Source organism: Xiphophorus hellerii, chromosome 11 (assembly GCF_003331165.1).
Source record: "Xiphophorus hellerii strain 12219 chromosome 11, Xiphophorus_hellerii-4.1, whole genome shotgun sequence".
In the NCBI taxonomy this organism is placed as follows: domain Eukaryota; kingdom Metazoa; phylum Chordata; class Actinopteri; order Cyprinodontiformes; family Poeciliidae; genus Xiphophorus; species Xiphophorus hellerii.
In genome coordinates this window covers 790,163-811,984 of record NC_045682.1, presented here as the reverse complement: position 1 = coordinate 811,984, position 21,822 = coordinate 790,163, and the positions used below count along the sequence as shown (strand labels likewise).

The window sequence follows — 21,822 nt, the reverse complement described above, 5'->3', positions numbered from 1 at the left end:
CAAACTCAAGGCCCGCTGGCCACATGTGGCCGGCTACGTCATTTTATGTGGCCCTCTCCCCCCTACCACCGTTTTACAGCCCCATTGATTGACTTAAAATAGGTTTTGAGCACGAATTGACTACAACCTACATATCCCATAATGCCTTCCGATTCTTACCAACCAACATTACGGCTTCTCGCCACTAGAGTGCAGCAGAGTCACCTCAAGCTGATGATTAATTTTCCCAGCGAATAAAACTGAAAGATCGACAAGCTAACAAGCTAAAGAGCGAAGTCCCGTGATGTTTCAATCGAGGACTTTTACCGTCTACTGCCCCCTGATTTGATGCCACAGCTTCGACTCCATGCAGCTCGTGTTTTGTCCACGTTTGGAAGCACCTATCTGTGCGAACAGATGTTTTCAATAATGACTTTAAACAAGGCCAAGCACAGATCGCGCATTACTGACGAAAACCTACACGCCGTTTTGCGGATTGCCACAGAATAGAACTAAAACCAGACATCGACGAACTGACCAGGGGAAAACGGTGCCAGACATCCGGCCAGAAAACATTGGTAAGCACAAACAAACTACATTTAAATAGAATGAATGTAAAACCAAAACGCAGTATACTGGAATATGCATATAGTTTATTGATTTTGCTTGTGTTTTGTTTATTTACAGAACACAACGCAATTTTTAAACTGAGCAGTAATTTTACATCCATGCAAACTCAAATGTAATATTTAAAACTTGAATACATAAAATCAGTTATTTAACAATATGAGGTGTTGTTTAAAAATAAAAAAGATAGCAATTTCTTTTTATTGCAGAGACATTAGATTCTTAAATTTATGGTATTCTTTAAATGTTGTAATTTTGGTTCATTGTAAACTTTACCTGTAAAAAGTTTGTAGAAATCTTTAACATAAGGTCAATATATATTTTTAAACTGTAATATGTTGTGTGTGTGTGCGTTATTGAAAATTTATATTTGTGACAATCATTAGGTAAATGCTAATGAACTGCCTTCCTGCAGTTTATGAGCATTGAACTGTTACTAAACAGTTCAATGCAAGGTTCATTAGCGTTAGCATTTTAGCTTCAATAAGCTATTAGGTATTTATTTTACTTTTTAGCAATGTTTAGTATACTGAATGGAGTAAATCAATTACAGAAAATATCCTAGTGATTTCCCACATACTGATGAAAGCAATGACGCTAACATTAGCGTTTCTGCTGATTTTAGCTGATATACTTACTTTATAATACTGAACGGTGCACGTCCGCCTCGCTTAACGTTCTTGCGATTCTCCGCGTGCCACTGATTACGTTGAGGCGTTCTTTAGCGTCGACGCCGATTTGTAGCGTGACGACGCCGGGCCCATGCCCGACGGGCGCGCCTTGGCAGGCCCCGGCTAAATTTCTTCCGAAATTTTCTAGTTGGGGCCTGCCCATAGCAATGCATAAGGAGAGCAGTACTGACTTGCGAAGCAAGTCAGTACTGCCTCCATGCATTGCATGGCAGGCACCTATTATTCTACACCCAATAGAATGTCTCTTTATTTCTTTATTTATTGGGGCCTGCCCATAGCAATGCATAAGGAGAGCAGTACTGACTTGCGAAGCAAGTCAGTACTGCCTCCATGCATTGCATGGCAGGCACCTATTATTCTACACCCAATAGAATGTCTCTTTATTTCTTTATTTATTTATATCTTTATATCTTTATTTATTTTTCTTCCATCACCGTTAATGCGGCTCGTACCGCTGCGTGCACCCCCACAAAAGTGGTATCAAAACGTGCGGCTCGGTGCCGAGAAGGGAGCTATTATTTTTATAAGGAATCGGACTTACGATGGCGTCGTAAAAAGCGTCAAACGAGCCAAATTTCCAACTGCCGAAACGCAGAGCCTAACTGACACCAACTGCCGCTTTTTTAGAGTGAGAAATGAAGAGAATTTTTGACCCCAAATTAATTTTGAAATCGCCCTCACGCCCACAAATATCGCCCAATTGGTATCAAACTCGGTCATGACATCGATACGCATGCCTGCTCCGGTAAAATGTTTTCGAAATTTCTCTAGGGCTTACGGTTTTCTGTCAAGGTGCTTCAGAGCGAAATCATGCGCCAGGATAACTGACGCTCTCCCAGGTTCACTTCCATGTATTTCTGAAAAATTTCTGAGCTCTGCATACACCATTTTTGTCTCATCACTGCAATTACTGTGAGTGAGCTACAAATATGAATCGCGGTACTATGGGAGACGACAAATAGCCCTCTCATATGCTTCAAACGGTTTTCCAATACGTCTCTCGGTTCCTGAACGGCAAGGAGTTGTTCAGGCTGCTTTTTCCATATAAACCAATGGGGTGTCTCACAAAGATAGAAATCTTTTTCCACCTCTCTGTGTCACACACACATGACAGTTAGCAGAGGATTGATAACCATAGCAATGGAACACAGGAGGCGATTGGCTGCTGGTTAGGACTACAAATACGCATCACTGTAGTTCTAATCAATACTCAGTTAAAACAGAGGGCTGAGCTGCCATTTAGAGCTACAGGCTGTTTTGGCCAGTAAATAACGGATTTAACCCAAACACTGTTAGACATTTTAATTAGTGTGATCATTTAATATGAAGCTTATGTATTTTTTCAAAATAAAAGCCTCAATATCCCCCTCAGGTTAATGCACCGCCTATGGCTAAATAAGCTAATAGCTTATTTACCTTAAATAAGCTATTAGCTATTTTCTTACTTATTAGCCATGTTTAATATACTGAGTGGAGTAAGTCAATTACAGACAACATTCTAATGATATCCCACATGCTATTGACAACATGTAGGGAAAGATATGTTCATGGATTTAGTGTGGCAATTTAAAATTTAGCTTAATGAAAATTTCAAAATAAAAGCCTTGAGAAATTTTACATGATTTAATTGCTCTTTTGAGAAATAAATAACTGATTTAACCAAATGACTATTAGACATGGGATTAGTTTGGCCCTTTGAAATGAAGCTTAACAAAAATTTCAAAATAAAAGCCTTGACATATTTTACATCAGATAATTGTTCTTGTGAGCATTATATAACTGATTTTATCCAATCACTGTTATACATGGGATTAGTTTGCACCTTGGAAATGAAGTTTAACAAAAATTTCAAAATAAAAGCCTTGAGAAATTTTACATTATTTAATTGCTCTTTTGAGCAATAAATAACTGATTTAACCCAATGACTATTACACATGGGATTAGTTTGGACCTTTGAAATTAAGCTTAACAAAAATTTCAAAATAAAAGCCTCAACATGCCCCTGAGGTTACTGCACCGCCGAAGGCGGTGCAATAATATTATTCTGCATTATCTGTTTCTCTCAGGTTAGGGAACTGCCTTGCGCAGCAAGGCAGTTCATTAGCATTAGCATTTTAGCTTAAATAATCTATTAGCTATTTATTGGACTTATTAGCCATGTTTAGTATACTGAATGGAGTAAGTCCATTATAGAGAACATCCTAGTGATGTCCCACATGCTAGTGACAGCAATGATGCTAACATTAGCATTTTTGCTAATTTTAGCTGATACACTTACTTTATCATACTGAATGGTGCAAGAACATGTTAGTGAACATTCTTGTCATTGTCCTCATATGATTGCAGCTTTCTTTAGCATTGATGCTAATTTGTAGCATCAGAATGCTGGGTCCAAACCGACGGGCACACTTTGGCAGGCCCCGGTTAAATTTCTCCAGGAATTTTCTAGTTTATATCTTTATATCTTTATTTATTTTTCTTCCATCACCGTTAATGCGGCTCGTACCGCTGCGTGCACCCCCACAAAAGTGGTATCAAAACGTGCGGCTCGATGCCGAGAAGGGAGCTATTATTTTTATAAGGAATTGGACTTACAATGGCGACGTAAAAAGCGAAAAACGAGCAAATTTTCCAACTGCCAAAACGCAGAGCATAACTGACACCAACTGCCGCTTTTTTAGAGTGAGAAATGAAGAGAATTTTTGACCCCAAAATAATTTTGAAATCGCCGTCACGCCCATAAATATCGCACGATTGGTATCAAACTCGGTCCTGACATTGATACGCATGCCTGCTCCGGTAAAATGTTTTCGAAATTTCTCTAGGGCTTACGGTTTTCTGTCACGGTGCTTCAGAGCAAAGTCATGCGACAGGATTTTCTGTCGCTCTCTCAGGCTCTCTCCCATGTATTTTCATATATTTCTCAAAAATTTCAGATCTGGGCACACCATTTCTTTCTCTTATCGCTGTTAATACTGTGAGTGACGTAGAGATATGAATTGCGGGACTATCGGAGACGACAAATAGCCCTCTCATACGCTTCAAACGCTTTTCGAATATGTATTACGGTTCCCGAACGGGAAGGAGTTGTTTCCAATGCTTTTTTTAGTTCAAACTGGCTGGCTCAAACAGAGAATTGTCTCCCCCTGCATGTCTCACTCACAGCTGACAGTTGGCAGAGAGAATTATTTACCATAGCAACGGAACTCAGGAGGCTATTGGCTGCTGGTTAGGACTACAAATACGCATCACTGTAGTTCTAACTATAGTGGAAGACTCAGTTGAAACAGAGGAGGACTGAACTGGCCTTTATAACTACTTGCTGCTATGGGCTGTATATAACTGATTTAACTCAGTCACCGTTACACATGGGATTAGTTTGGAACATTAAAATGAAGCATAGTGAAAATTTCAAAATAAAAGCCTTGAATATTTTTACATCATGTAATTGCTCTTTTTGGCTTTATGTGACTTTTTTATCCAAAGCACTGATACACATGGGATTAGTTTGGCCTTTTGAAATGAAGCATAAAGAAAATTTCAAAATAAAAGCCTTGAATATTTTTACATCAACTACTTGTGTTTTGAGCATTATATAACTGATTTAACCCAATGACTATTACACATGGGATTAGTTTGGACCTTTGAAATTAAGCTTAACAAAAATTTCAAAATAAAAGCCTCAACATGCCCCTGAGGTTAGTGCACCGCCGCAGGTGGTGCAATAATATTAATCTGCATTATCTTCTTCTCCCAGGTTAGGGAACTGCCTTGCGCTAATGAACTGCCTTGCGCAGCAAGGCAGTTCATTAGCATTAGCATTTTAGCTTAAATAAGCTATTAGCTATTTATTTGACTTATTAGCCATGTTTAGTATACTGAATGGAGTAAGTCCATTATAGAGAACATCCTAGTGATGTCCCACATGCTAGTGACAGCAATGATGCTAACATTAGCATTTTTGCTAATTTTAGCTGATACACTTACTTTATCATACTGAACGGTGCAAGTACATGTTAGTCAACATTCTTGTCATTGTCCTCATATGATTGCGGCTTTTTTTAGCATTGATGCTAATTTCTAGCATCAGAACGCTGGGTCCAAACCGACGGGCACGCTTTGGCAGGCCCCGGTTAAATTTCTTCAGGAATTTTCTAGTATCTTTATTTATTTTTCTTCCATCACCGTTAATGCGGCTCGTACCGCTGCGTGCACCCCCACAAAAGTGGTATCAAAACGTGCGGCTCGATGCCGAGAAGGGAGCTATTATTTTTATAAGGAATCGGACTTACGATGGCGACGTAAAAAGCGACCAACGAGCCAAATTTCCAACTGCCGAAACGCAGAGCATAACTGACACCAACTGCCGCTTTTTTAGAGTGAGAAATGAAGAGAATTTTTGACCACAAAATAATTTTGAAATCGCCCTCATGCCCACATATATCGCCCAATTGGTATCAAACTCGGTCATGACATTGATACGCCTGCCTGCTCCGGTAAAATGTTTTCGAAATTTCTCTAGGGCTTACGATTTTCTGTCAAGGTGCTTCAGAGCGAAATCATGCGCCAGGATAACTGACGCTCTCCCAGATTCACTTCCATGTATTTCTGAAAAATTTCTGAGCTCTGCATGCACCATTTTTGTCTCATCACTGCAATTACTGTGAGTGAGCTACAAATATGAATCGCGGTACTATGGAAGACGACAAATAGCTCTTTCATATGCTTCAAACGGTTTTCCAATACGTCTCTCGGTTCCTGAACGGCAAGGAGTTGTTCAGGCTGCTTTTTCCATATAAACCAATGGGGTGTCTCACAAAGATAGAAATCTTTTTCCACCTCTCTGTGTCACACACACATGACAGTTAGCAGAGGATTGATAACCATAGCAATGGAACACAAGAGGCTGCTGGTTAGGACTACAAATACGCATCACTGTAGTTCTAATCAACACTCAGTTAAAACAGAGGGCTGAGCTGCCATTTAGAGCAATTGGCTGTTTTGGCCAGTACATAACGGATTTAACCCAAACACTGCTAGACATTTTAATTAGTGTGATCATTTAATATGAAGCTTATGTATTTTTCAAAATAAAAGCCTCAATATCCCCCTCATGTTAATGCACCGCCATAGGCGGTGCAATAATATTAGCATGCATTATATTTTTCTCTCAGGTTAGGGAACTGCCTTGCTGCGCAAGGCAGTTCATTAGCATTAGCCTTTTACCTTAAATAAGCTATTAGCTATTTTCTTACTTATTAGCCATGTTTAATATACTGAGTGGAGTAAGTCAATTACAGACAACATTCTAATGATATGCCACTGCTTCAAACAGTTACAATTCTGTCTCTCCCTCTCTGTCTCACTCACATGACAGCTGAGCTGCTCTTTAGAACTACAATGACTGAAGGTTAGAACTACAACATGGCGGACACTCAGTGCCTACAAAAGAGGTCTGAGCTGAATGTCAGAACTACAAACATGGTGGAACTGTCAGTTACTACAGAGGAGGACTGAGCTGGCCTTTAGAACTACTTGTGTTTTGGGCATTTTATAACTGATTTTATCCAACCATTGTTACACATGGGATTAGTGTGGCAATTTAAAATTAAGCTTAATAAAAATTTCAAAATAAAAGCCTTGAATATTTTTACATCATGTAATTGCTCTTTTTGGGTTTATGTGACTTTTTCATCCAAAGCACTGTTACACATGGTATTAGTTTGGTCCTTTGAAATGAAGCATAATGAAAATTTCAAAATAAAAGCCTAGAAATATTTTTACATCACATAACTCCTCTTTTGAGCATTATATAACTGATTCAACCCAATGAATATTAGACATGGGATTAGTTTGGCACTTTGAAGTGAAGCTTAACAAAAATTTCAAAATAAAAGCCTTGAGAAGTTTTACATCATGGAATTGCTCTTTTTGGCTTTATGTGACTTTTTTATCCAAAGCACTGTTACACAATGGAAGAGTGTGGGCATTTAATATGAAGCTTACTGTAAATTTCAAAATAAAAGCCTCAATATGCCCCTCAGGTTAGTGCACCGCCTACGGCGGTGCAATAATATTATTCTGCATTATCTGTTTCTCTCAGGTTAGGGAACTGCCTTGCGCAGCAAGCCAGTTCATTAGCATTAGCATTTTAGCTTTAATAAGCTATTAGCTATTTATTTGACTTTTTAGCCATGTTTAGTATACTGAATGGAGTAAGTCCATTATAGAAAACATCCTAGTGATGTCCCACATGCTGCTGACAGCAATCACGCTAACATTAGCATTTTTGCTAATTTTAGCTGATACACTTACTTTATCATACTGAATGGTGCAAGTCCATGTTAGTAAACATTCTTGTGATTCTCCTCATATGATTACAGCTTTCTTTAGCATTGACGCTAATTTCTAGCATCAGAACGCTGGGTCCAAACCGACGGGCACGCTTTGGCAGGCCCCGGTTAAATTTCTTCAGGAATTTTCTAGTTGGGGCCTGCCCATAGCAATGCATAAGGAGAGCAGTACTGACTTGCTTCGCAAGTCAGTACTGCCTCCATGCATTGCATGGCAGGCACCTATTATTCTACACCCAATAGAATGTCTCTTTATTTATTGGGGCCTGCCATGCAAAGCAATGGCAGGAACCTATTACTATTGTCGGAGAGAAGCGTCTCTTTAATATTCTTCTTCTTTATTTTTCTTCCGTCACCGTTAATGCGGCTCATACCGCTGGGTGCACACCTACAAATGAGGTATCAAAACGTGCAGAAAATTCACGCCATTGGAGCTATTATTTTTGGTGGGATTTGGGGTTAACGTGGCGACATAATTCGCAAAAAACTGCGAAAAAAACCCCATTATAAGTCAATGGGAAAAATCCTAGAAATACCCTATTTTTGAGGATTTTCTGTGTCGTCACAAATTCACCTAGAAATGCCATTCAAATTTCATTTTGTAGATACGTCTGTGATCTCTTTGAAAGTGAAGACGGCTCGTCGATACCAGTTACGGTTTGTCCACAATTTGCCTCTAAGCGACCCAAACTTTCTCATTTTTCCTAAAGTTAGAGTGCTTCTCTTGCTGATTAGAGTGGGAGATCAAGACAACTTTTTCAGCCCAAATCATTTTTGAAATCGCCATCACGCCCACAAATATCGCACGATTAGTATCAAAATCGGTCCTGACATTGATACGCCTGTCTGCTCCGGTAAAATGTTTTCGAAATTTATCTAGACCGTACGGTTTTCTGTCACGGTGCTTCAGAGCAAAGTCATGCGACAGGATTTTCTGAGGCTCTCAGGCTCTTTCACTAACACTTCACACCTTGGTGTGAAACTTATTTAACATAGCAACGGAACTCAAGAGGCTATTGGCTGCTCATTAGGACTACAAAAACGCATCGCTGTAGTTCTATCTATCCTCAGTTGAAACAGATCAGGACTGAGAACTGGCCTTTAGAACTAATTGCTGCTATGGGCTGTATATAACTGATTTAACTCAGTAACTGTTACACATGGGATTAGTTTGGAACTTTAAAATTAAGCATATTGAAAATTTCAAAATAAAAGCCCTGAATATTTTTACATGACGTAATTGCTCTTTTTGGCTTTATTTGACTTTTCCATCCAAAGCACTGTTACACATGGGATTAGTTTGGAACTTTAAAATTAAGCATACTGAAAATTTCAAAATAAAAGCCTTGAATATTTTACATGACGTAATTGCTTTTTTTGGCCGTATATGACTTTTTCATCCAAAGCAATGTTACACATGGGATTAGTTCGGAACTTTAAAATGGAGCATAATAATAATTTCAAAATAAAAGCCTTGAATATTTTTACATCAGGTAATTGCTGTTTTTGGCTTTATGTGACTTTTTCATCCAAAGCACTGTTACACGTGGTATTAGTTTGGCCCTCTGAAATGAAGCATACTGAAAATTTCAAAATAAAAGCCTTGAATATTTTTACATCATGTAATTGCTTTTTTTGGCCGTATATGACTTTTTCATCCAAAGCACTGTTACACATGGGATTAGTTTGGAACTTTAAAATGGAGCATAATAATAATTTCAAAATAAAAGCCTTGAATATTTTTACATCATGTAATTGCTGTTTTTGGCTTTGTATGACTTTTTCATCCAAAGCACTCTTACACGTGGTATTAGTTCAGAACTTTAAAATGAAGCATACTGAAAATTTCAAAATAAAAGCCTTGAATATTTTTACATGACGTAATTGCTCTTTTTGGCTTTATTTGACTTTTTTATCCAAAGCACTGTTACACAATGGAATAGTTTGGCCCTCTGAAATGGAGCATACTGAAAATTTCAAAATAAAAGCCTTGAATATTTTTACATGACGTAATTGCTCTTTTTGGCTTTATTTGACTTTTTCATCCAAAGCACTGTTACACGTGGTATTAGTTCGGAACTTTAAAATGAAGCATACTGAAAATTTCAAAATAAAAGCCTTGAATATTTTTACATCATGTAATTGCTCTTTTTGGCTTTATTTGACTTTTTCATCCAAAGCACTGTTACACATGGTATTAGTTTGGCCCTTTGAAATGAAGTTTAACAAAACTTCCAAAATAAAAGCCTTGACAACATTTTAAATCGTACCGAATGGTGCACGTCCGCCTCACTTAACGTTCTTGCGGTTCTCCGCGTGCCACTGATTACGTTGCGGCGTTCTTTAGCGTCGACGCCGATTTGTGGCGTGACGACGCCGGGCCCAAACCCCACGGGCGCGCCTTGGCAGGCCCCGGCTAAATTTCTTCCGAAATTTTCTAGTTTATATCTATCTTTATAGATTTATTTTTCTTCCATCACCGTTAATGTGGCTCGTACCGCTGCGTGCACCCCCACAAAAGTGGTATCAAAACGTGCGGCTCGATGCCGAGAAGGGAGCTATTATTTTTATAAGGAATTGGACTTACGATGGCGACGTAAAAAGCGAAAAACGAGCAAATTTTCCAACTGCCAAAACGCAGAGCATAACTGACACCAACTGCCGCTTTTTTAGAGTGAGAAATGAAGAGAATTTTTGACCCCAAAATAATTTTGAAATCGCCGTCACGCCCATAAATATCGCACGATTAGTATCAAAATCGGTCCTGACATTGATACGCCTGTCTGCTCCGGTAAAATGTTTTCGAAATTTATCTAGACCGTACGGTTTTCTGTCACGGTGCTTCAGAGCAAAGTCATGCGACAGGATTTTCTGTCGCTCTCTCAGGCTCTCTCCCATGTATTTTCATATATTTCTCAAAAATTTCAGATCTGGGCACACCATTTCTTTCTCTTATCGCTGTTAATACTGTGAGTGACGTAGAGATATGAATTGCGGGACTATCGGAGACGACAAATAGCCCTCTCATACGCTTCAAACGCTTTTCGAATATGTATTACGGTTCCCGAACGGGAAGGAGTTGTTTCCAATGCTTTTTTTAGTTCAAACTGGCTGGCTCAAACAGAGAATTGTCTCCCCCTGCATGTCTCACTCACAGCTGACAGTTGGCAGAGAGAATTATTTACCATAGCAACGGAACTCAGGAGGCTATTGGCTGCTTGTTAGGACTACAAATACGCATCACTGTAGTTCTAACTATAGTGGAAGACTCAGTTGAAACAGAGGAGGACTGAACTGGCCTTTATAACTACTTGCTGCTATGGGCTGTATATAACTGATTTAACTCAGTCACCGTTACACATGGGATTAGTTTGGCCTTTTGAAATGAAGCATAAAGAAAATTTCAAAATAAAAGCCTTGAATATTTTTACATCAACTACTTGTGTTTTGAGCATTATATAACTGATTTAACCCAATGACTATTACACATGGGATTAGTTTGGACCTTTGAAATTAAGCTTAACAAAAATTTCAAAATAAAAGCCTCAACATGCCCCTGAGGTTAGTGCACCGCCGCAGGCGGTGCAATAATATTATTCTGCATTATCTTCTTCTCCCAGGTTAGGGAACTGCCTTGCGCAGCAAGGCAGTTCATTAGCATTAGCATTTTAGCTTAAATAAGCTATTAGCTATTTATTTGACTTATTAGCCATGTTTAGTATACTGAATGGAGTAAGTCCATTATAGAGAACATCCTAGTGATGTCCCACATGCTAGTGACAGCAATGATGCTAACATTAGCATTTTTGCTAATTTTAGCTGATACACTTACTTTATCATACTGAACGGTGCAAGTACATGTTAGTCAACATTCTTGTCATTGTCCTCATATGATTGCGGCTTTTTTTAGCATTGATGCTAATTTCTAGCATCAGAACGCTGGGTCCAAACCGACGGGCACGCTTTGGCAGGCCCCGGTTAAATTTCTTCAGGAATTTTCTAGTTTATATCTTTATATCTTTATTTATTGGGGCCTGCCCATAGCAATGCATAGGGATGTAATCCCTATGCATTGCATGGCAGGCACCTATTGTTCTACACCTCAAAATAACTGCCGCTTCCTACTACCGTTAATGCGGCTCGTACTGCTGCATGCCCCCTCACAATATATATATCAAAACGTGAGGCTCAATCCCGTGAGGGGAGCTATTACTTTTGTTGGCATTTCGAGTAACTGTGGCGACATAATTAACAAAAAACGAGCCAAATTTAACTCAAAACAAAAGTCTAACTGACACAAAACAGTGTCAGTTAGACTCAAAATAGACATAGAATTTAGTCTGCCTCTCTGAACTGCTCTTTAGAACTACAATGACTGAAGGTTAGAACTACAACATGGCGGACACTGAGTGCCTACAAAAGAGGTCTGAGCTGAATGTCAGAACTACAACATGGTGGAACTGTCAGTTACTACAGAGGAGGACTGAGCTGGCCTTTAGAACTACTTGTGTTTTGGGCATTATATAACTGATTTTACCCAACCATTGTTACACATGGGATTAGTGTGGCAATTTAAAATGAAGCTTACTGAAAATTTCAAAATAAAAGCCTTGAATATTTTTACATCATGTAGTTGCTCTTTTTGGCTTTATTTGACTTTTTCATCCAAAGCACTGTTCCACATGATATTAGTTTAGCTCTTTGAAATGAAGCATCCTGCAAATTTCAAAATAAAAGCCTTGAATATTTTTACATCAGATAATTGCTCTTTTTGGCTTTATTGGGGCCTGCCATGCAAAGCAATGGCAGGAACCTATTACTATTGTCGGAGAGAAGCGTCTCTTTAATATTCTTCTTCTTTATTTTTCTTCCGTCACCGTTAATGCGGCTCATACCGCTGGGTGCACACCTACAAATGAGGTATCAAAACGTGCAGAAAATTCATGCCATTGGAGCTATTATTTTTGGTGGGATTTGGGCTTAACGTGGCGACATAATTCGCAAAAAACTACGAAAAAAACCCCATTATAAGTCAATGGGAAAAATCCTAGAAATACCCTATTTTTGAGGATTTTCTGTGTCGTCACAAATTCACCTAGAAATGCCATTCAAATTTCATTTTGTAGATACGTCTGTGATCTCTTCGAAAGTGAAGACGGCTCGTCGATACCAGTTACGGTTTGTCCACAATTTGCCTCTAAGCGACCCAAAGTTTCTCATTTTTCCTAAAGTTAGAGTGCGTCTCTGGCTGCTTAGAGTGAGAGATGAAGACAACTTTTTCAGCCCAAATCATTTTTGAAATCGCCATCACGCCCACAAATATCGCACGATTAGTATCAAAATCGGTCCTGACATTGATACGCCTGTCTGCTCCGGTAAAATGTTTTCGAAATTTATCTAGACCGTACGGTTTTCTGTCACGGTGCTTCAGAGCAAAGTCATGCGACAGGATTTTCTGAGGCTCTCAGGCTCTGTCACTAACACTTCACACCTTGGTGTGAAACTTATTTAACATAGCAACGGATCTCAAGAGGCTATTGGCTGCTGATTTGGACTACAAATACGCATCATTGTAGTTCTAACTATAGTGGAACCCTCAGTTGAAACAGATCAGGACTGAACTGGCCTTTAGAACTAATTGCTGCTATGGGCTGTATATAACTGATTTAACTCAGTAACTGTTACACATGGTATTAGTTTGGCCCTTTGAAATGAAGCTTAACAAAAATTTCAAAATAAAAGCCTTGAATATTTTTACATCATGTAATTGCTCTTTTTGGCTTTATTTGACTTTTTCATCCAAAGCACTGTTACACATGGTATTAGTTTGGCCCTTTGAAATGAAGCATAGTGAAAATTTCAAAATAAAAGCCTTGAATATTTTTACATGACGTAATTGCTCTTTTTGGCTTTATATGACTTTTTCATCCAAAGCACTGTTACACATGGGATTACTTCGGAACTTTCAAATGGAGCATAATAATAACTAGAAAATTTCGGAAGAAATTTAGCCGGGGCCTGCCAAGGCGCGCCCGTCGGGCATGGGCCCGGCGTCGTCACGCCACAAATCGGCGTCGACGCTAAAGAACGCCGCAACGTAATCAGTGGCACGCGGAGAATCGCAAGAACGTTAAGCGAGGCGGACGTGCACCGTTCAGTATTATAAAGTAAGTATATCAGCTAAAATCAGCAGAAACGCTAATGTTAGCGTCATTGCTTTCATCAGTATGTGGGAAATCACTAGGATATTTTCTGTAATTGATTTACTCCATTCAGTATACTAAACATTGCTAAAAAGTAAAATAAATACCTAATAGCTTATTGCAGCTAAAATGCTAACGCTAATGAACCTTGCATTGAACTGTTTAGTAACAGTTCAATGCTCATAAACTGCAGGAAGGCAGTTCATTAGCATTTACCTAATGATTGTCATAAATATAAATTTTCAATAACGCACACACACACAACATATTACAGTTTAAAAATATATATTGACCTTATGTTAAAGATTTCTACAAACTTTTTACAGGTAAAGTTTACAATGAACCAAAATTACAACATTTAAAGAATACCATAAATTTAAGAATCTAATGTCTCTGCAATAAAAAGAAATTGCTATCTTTTTTATTTTTAAACAACACCTCATATTGTTAAATAACTGATTTTATGTATTCAAGTTTTAAATATTACATTTGAGTTTGCATGGATGTAAAATTACTGCTCAGTTTAAAAATTGCGTTGTGTTCTGTAAATAAACAAAACACAAGCAAAATCAATAAACTATATGCATATTCCAGTATACTGCGTTTTGGTTTTACATCCATTCTATTTAAATGTAGTTTGTTCGTGCTTACCAATGTTTTCTGGCCGGATGTCTGGCACCGTTTTCCCCTGGTCAGTTCGTCGATGTCTGGTTTTAGTTCTATTCTGTGGCAATCCGCAAAACGGCGTGTAGGTTTTCGTCAGTAATGCGCGATCTGTGCTTGGTCTTGTTTAAAGTCATTATTGAAAACATCTGTTCGCACAGATAGGTGCTTCCAAACGTGGACAAAACACGAGCTGCATGGAGTCGAAGCTGTGGCATCAAATCAGGGGGCAGTAGACGGTAAAAGTCCTCGATTGAAACATCACGGGACTTCGCTCTTTAGCTTGTTAGCTTGTCGATCTTTCAGTTTTATTCGCTGGGAAAATTAATAATCAGCTTGAGGTGACTCTGCTGCACTCTAGTGGCGAGAAGCCGTAATGTTGGTTGGTAAGAATCGGAAGGCATTATGGGATATGTAGTTTGTAGTCAATTCGTGCTCAAAACCTATTTTAAGTCAATCAATGGGGCTGTAAAACGGTGGTAGGGGGGAGAGGGCCACATAAAATGACGTAGCGGGCCACATGTGGCCCGCGGGCCTTGAGTTTGACACATGTGCAATAGAGGATCTATCTGCTGCTCATGCAAAACAGTCTATTTTAATCCCATGTGTAATAGTCATTGGGTTAAATCAGTTATATAATGCTGAAAACGCAAGTAGTTGATGTAAAAATATTCAAGGCTTTTATTTTGAAATTTTCAGTATGCTTCATTTCAAAGGGCCAAACTAATACCATGTGTAACAGTGCTTTGGATGAAAAAGTCAAATAAAGCCAAAAAGAGCAATTACATGATGTAAAAATATTCAAGGCTTTTATTTTGAAATTTTTGTTAAGCTTCATTTCAAAGGGCCAAACTAATACCATGTGTAACAGTGCTTTGGATGAAAAAGTCAAATAAAGCCAAAAACAGCAATTACCTGATGTAAAAATATTCAAGGCTTTTATTTTGAAATTTTCATCAAGCTTAATTTTAAATTGCCACACTAATCCCATGTGTAACAATTGCTGGGTTAAATCAGTTATATACAGCTCAAAAGAGCAATTTTCTGATGTAAAAATATTCAAGGCTTTTATTGTGAAATTTTTGTTAAGCTTCATTTTAAAGTTCAAAACTAATCCCATGTGTAACAGTTACTGAGTTAAATCAGTTATATACAGCCCATAGCAGCAATTAGTTCTAAAGGCCAGTTCTCAGTCCTGATCTGTTTCAACTGAGGATAGATAGAACTACAATGATGCGTATTTGTAGTCCAAACCAGCAGCCAATAGCCTCTTGAGATCCGTTGCTATGTTAAATAAGTTTCACACCAAGGTGTGAAGTGTTAGTGAAAGAGCCTGAGAGCCTCAGAAAATCTTGTCGCATCACTTTGCTCTGAAGCACCGTGACAGAAAACCGTACGGTCTAGATAAATTTCGAAAACATTTTACCGGAGCAGACAGGCGTATCAATGTCAGGACCGATTTTGATACCAATCGTGCGATATTTGTGGGCGTGATGGCGATTTCAAAAATGATTTGGGTGGAAAAAGTTGTCTTGATCTCTCACTCTAATCAACGAGAGAAGCCCTCTAACTTTAGGAAAAATGAGAAACTTTGGGTCGCTTAGAGGCAAATTGTGGACAAACCGTAACTGGTATCGACGAGCCGTCTTCACTTTCGAAGAGATCACAGACGTATCTACAAAATGAAATTTGAATGGCATTTCTAGGTGAATTTGTGACGACACAGAAAATCCTCAAAAATAGGGTATTTCCAGGATTTTTCCCATTGACTTATAATGGGGTTTTTTTCGTAGTTTTTTGCGAATTATGTCGCCACGTTAAGCCCAAATCCCACCAGAAATAATAGCTCCAATGGCGTGAATTTTCTGCAGGTTTTGATACCTCATTTGTAGGTGTGCACCCAGCGGTATGAGCCGCATTAACGGTTACGGAAGAAAAATAAAGAATTATAACTAGAAAATTTCGGAAGAAATTTAGCCGGGGCCTGCCAAGGCGCGCCCGTCGGGCTCGGGCCCGGCGTCGTCACGCCACAAATCGGCGTCGACGCTAAAGGACGCCGCAACATAATCAATGGCACGCGGAGAACCGCAAGAACGTTAAGCAAGGCGGACGTGCACCATTCGGTACGATTTAAAATTTTTGTCAAGGCTTTTATTTTGGAAGTTTTGTTAAACTTCATTTCAAAGGGCCAACCTAATCCCATGAATAACAGTCATTGGATAAAATCAGTTATATAGTGCTCAAAACAGCAATAATCTCATGTAAGAATTCTCAAGGCTTTTATTTTGAAATTTTCAGTATGCTCCATTTTAAAGTTCTGAACGAATCCCATGTGTAACAGTGCTTTGGATAAAAAAGTCACATAAAGCCAAAAAGCGCAATTACCTGATGTAAAAATATGCAAGGCTTTTATTTTGAAATTATTATTATGCTCCATTTTAAAGTTCCGAACTAATCCCATGTGTAACAGTGCTTTGGATGAAAAAGTCATATACGGCCAAAAAGAGCAATTACATGACGTAAAAATATTCAAGGCTTTTATTTTGAAATTATTATTATGCTCCATTTTAAAGTTCCTAACAAATCCCATGTGTAACAGTGCTTTGGATGAAAAAGTCATATACGGCCAAAAAGAGCAATTACATGACGTAAAAATATTCAAGGCTTTTATTTTGAAATTTTCAGTATGCTTCATTTCAGAGGGCCAAACTATTCCATTGTGTAACAGTGCTTTGGATAAAAAAGTCACATAAAGCCAAAAAGCGCAATTACCTGATGTAAAAATATTCAAGGCTTTTATTTTGAAATTATTATTATGCTCCATTTTAAAGTTCCGAACTAATCCCATGTGTAACAGTGCTTTGGATGAAAAAGTCATATAAAGCCAAAAAGAGCAATTACATGATGTAAAAATATTCAAAGCTTTTATTTTGAAATTTTTGTTAAGCTTCATTTCAAAGGGCCAAACTAATACCATGTGTAACAGTGCTTTGGATGAAAAAGTCAAATAAAGCCAAAAACAGCAATTACCTGATGTAAAAATATTCAAGGCTTTTATTTTGAAATTATTATTATGCTTAATTTTAAAGTTCCAAACTAATACCATGTGTAACAGTTCCTGAGTTAAATCAGTTATATACAGCCCATAGCAGCAAATAGTTCTAAAGGCCAGTTCAGTCCTGATCTGTTTCAACTGAGGGTTCCACTATAGATAGAACTACAATGATGCGTATCTGTAGTCCAAACCAGCAGCCAATAGCCTCTTGAGATCCGTTGCTATGGCAAATAATGGTCTCAGCAGGGTGTGAGCTCTGAGCTCTGAGCTGTCAAACACACAATTGTGTGTTTGAGCAAACACATTTTACTGAAAAGAAGCATTGGAAACAAATCCTTCCTGTTCGGGAACCGTAATACATATTCGAAAAGCGTTTGGAGCGTATGACAGGCCTATGTGTCTTCTGCGATAGTCCCGAGATTCATATCTGTACCTCACTCAGAACATTTACAGTGATGAGAGAAAGAAATGTTGTGCCCAGATCTGAAATTCTATTCAAATACATGGGAGAGAGCCTCAGACAGCCTCAGAAAATCCTGTCGCATGACTTTGCTCTGAAGCACCGTGACAGAAAACCGTACGGTCTAGATAAATTTCGAAAACATTTTACCGGAGCAGACAGGCGTATCAATGTCAGGACCGATTTTGATACTAATCGTGCGATATTTGTGGGCGTGATGGCGATTTCAAAAATGATTTGGGTTGAAAAAGTTGTCTTCATCTCTCACTCTAATCAGCGAGAGAAGCACTGTAATTTTCGGAAAAATGAGAAACTTTGGGTCGCTTAGAGGCAAATTGTGGACAAACCGTAACTGGTATCGACGAGCCGTCTTCACTTTCGAAGAGATCACAGACGTATCTACAAAATGAAATTTGAATGGCATTTCTAGGTGAATTTGTGACGACACAGAAAATCCTCAAAAATAGGGTATTTCCAGGATTTTTCCCATTGACTTATAATGGGGTTTTTTTCGTAGTTTTTTGCGAATTATGTCGCCACGTTAACCCCAAATCCCACCAAAAATAATAGCTCCAATGGCGTGAATTTTCTGCACGTTTTGATACCTCATTTGTAGGTGTGCACCCAGCGGTATGAGCCGCATTAACGGTGACGGAAGAAAAATAAAGAACTAGAAAATTTCGGAAGAAATTTAGCCGGGGCCTGCCAAGGCGCGGCCGTGGGGTTTGGGCCCGGCGTCGTCACGCCACAAATCGGCATCGACGCTAAAGAACGCCGTAACGTAATCAGTAGCACGCGGAGAACCGCAAGAACGTTAAGCAAGGCGGACGTGCACCATTCAGTACGATTTAAAATGTTGTCAAGGCTTTTATTTTGGAAGTTTTGTTAAACTTCATTTCAAAGGGCCAAACTAATCCCATGCGTAATAGTCCTTGGGTTAAAATAGTTATATAATGCTCAAAACACAAGTAGCTGATGTAAAAATATGCAAGGCTTTTATTTTGAAATTTTCAGTATGCTTCATTTTAAAGTTCCGAACTAATACCACGTGTAAGAGTGCTTTGGATGAAAAAGTCAAATAAAGCCAAAAAGAGCAATTACGTCATGTAAAAACTATTCAAGGCTTTTATTTTGAAATTTTCAGTATGCTTCATTTTAAAGTTCTGAACTAATACCACGTGTAAGAGTGCTTTGGATGAAAAAGTCAAATAAAGCCAAAAAGAGCAATTACGTCATGTAAAAATATTCAAGGCTTTTATTTTGAAATTTTCAGTATGCTTCATTTCAAAGGGCCAAACAAATACCATGTGTAACAGTGCTTTGGATGAAAAAGTCAAAGAAAGCCAAAAAGAGCAATTACTTGATGTAAAAATATTCAAGGCTTTTATTTTGAAATTTTTGTTAAGCTTCATTTCAAAGGGCCAAACTAATACCATGTGTAACAGTGCTTTCAATGAAAAAGTCAAATAAAGCCAAAAAGAGCAATTACATGATGTAAAAATATTCAAGGCTTTTATTTTGAAATTTTTGTTAAGCTTCATTTCAAAGGGCCAAACTAATACCATGTGTAACAGTGCTTTGGATGAAAAAGTCACATAAAGCCAAAAAGAGCAATTACGTCATGTAAAAATACTCAGGGCTTTTATTGTGAAATTTTCAATATGCTTAATTTTAAAGTTCAAAACTAATCCCATGTGTAACAGTTACTGAGTTAAATCAGTTATATACAGCCCATAGCAGCAATTAGTTCTAAAGGCCAGTTCTCAGTCCTGATCTGTTTCAACTGAGGGTTTCACTATATATAGAACTACAATGATGCGTATTTGTAGTCCAAATCAGCAGCCAATAGCCTCTTGAGATCCGTTGCTATGTTAAATAAGTTTCACACCAAGGTGTGAAGTGTTAGTGAAAGAGCCTGAGAGCCTCAGAAAATCCTGTCGCATGACTTTGCTCTGAAGCACCGTGACAGAAAACCGTACGGTCTAGATAAATTTCGAAAACATTTTACCGGAGCAGACAGGCGTATCAATGTCAGGACCGATTGTGATACTAATCGTGCGATATTTGTGGGCGTGATGGCGATTTCAAAAATGATTTGGGCTGAAAAAGTTGTCTTCATCTCTCACTCTAAGCAGCCAGAGACGCACTCTAACTTTAGGAAAAATGAGAAACTTTGGGTCGCTTAGAGGCAAATTGTGGACAAACCGTAACTGGTATCGACGAGCCGTCTTCACTTTCGAAGAGATCACAGACGTATCTACAAAATGAAATTTGAATGGCATTTCTAGGTGAATTTGTGACGACACAGAAAATCCTCAAAAATAGGGTATTTCTAGGATTTTTCCCATTGACTTATAATGGGGTTTTTTTCGTAGTTTTTTGCGAATTATGTCGCCACGTTAAGCCCAAATCCCACCAGAAGTAATAGCTGGAATGGCGTGAATTTTCTGCACGTTTTGATACCTCATTTGTAGGTGTGCACCCAGCGGTATGAGCCGCATTAACGGTTACGGAAGAAAAATAAAGAATAAAGAAACACTTTCTCCGACAATAGCAATAGGTTCCTGCCATTGCTTTGCATGGCAGGCCCCAATTATAATAAAGAGACGCTTGTTGGGTGTAGAGTAATAGGTTCCTGCCATTGCTTTGCATGGCAGGCCCCAATAATATTAAAGAGACACTTTGTTGGGTGTAGAGTAATAGGTTCCTGCCATTGCTTTGCATGGCAGGCCCCAATTTCAAAATAAAAGCCTTGAATATTTTTACATCAGGTAATTGCGCTTTTTGGCTTTATGTGACTTTTTTATCCAAAGCACTGTTACACAATGGAATAGTTTGGCCCTCTGAAATGAATCATACTGAAAATTTCAAAATAAAAGCCTTGAATATTTTTACATCATGTAATTGCTCTTTTTGGCCGTATATGACTTTTTCATCCAAAGCACTGTTACACATGGGATTACTTCGGAACTTTAAAATGGAGCATAATAATAATTTCAAAATAAAAGCCTTGAATATTTTTACATGACGTAATTGCTCTGTTTTGCCTTTATTTGACTTTTTCATCCAAAGCACTCTTACACGTGGTATTAGTTCAGAACTTTAAAATGAAGCATACTGAAAATTTCAAAATAAAAGCCTTGAATATTTTTACATCAGCTACTTGTGTTTTCAGCATTATATAACTATTTTAACCCAAGGACTATTACGCATGGGATTAGTTTGGCCCTTTGAAATGAAGTTTAACAAAACTTCCAAAATAAAAGCCTTGACAACATTTTAAATCGTACCGAATTGTGCACGTCCGCCTCGCTTAACGTTCTTGCGGTACTCCGCGTGCCACTGATTACGTCGCGGCGTTCTTTAGCGTCGACGCCAATTTGTGGCGCGACGACGCCGGGCCCGAGCCCGACGGGCGCGCCTTGGCAGGCCCCGGCTAAATTTCTTCCGAAATTTTCTAGTGTGACTTTTTTATCCAAAGCACTGTTACACATGGGATTAGTGTGGCAATTTAAAATTAAGCTTAACAAAAATTTCAAAATAAAAGCCTTGACAATTTTTACATCAGATAATTGCTCTTTTGAGCATTATATAACTGATTTAACCCAGCAATTGTTACACATGGGATTAGTTTGGCACTTTGAAATGAAGCTTAACAAAAATTTCAAAATAAAAGCCTTGAGAAATCTTACATTAGGTAATTGCTCTTTTGAGCAATAAATAACTGATTTAACCCAATGACTATTAGACATGGGATTAATTTGGACCTTTGAAATTAAGCTTAACAAAA

The 21,822-nt window shown here is 38.3% G+C and overlaps 1 protein-coding gene across 2 annotated transcripts in view; it reads right to left on the bottom strand.

The window, feature by feature from the left end:
* mybbp1a (MYB binding protein (P160) 1a) overlaps positions 1-21,822 on the bottom strand; it is a 109,823-nt gene that overhangs the window by 73,547 nt on the left and 14,454 nt on the right. The gene's annotated exons all lie outside the window — the stretch shown is intronic.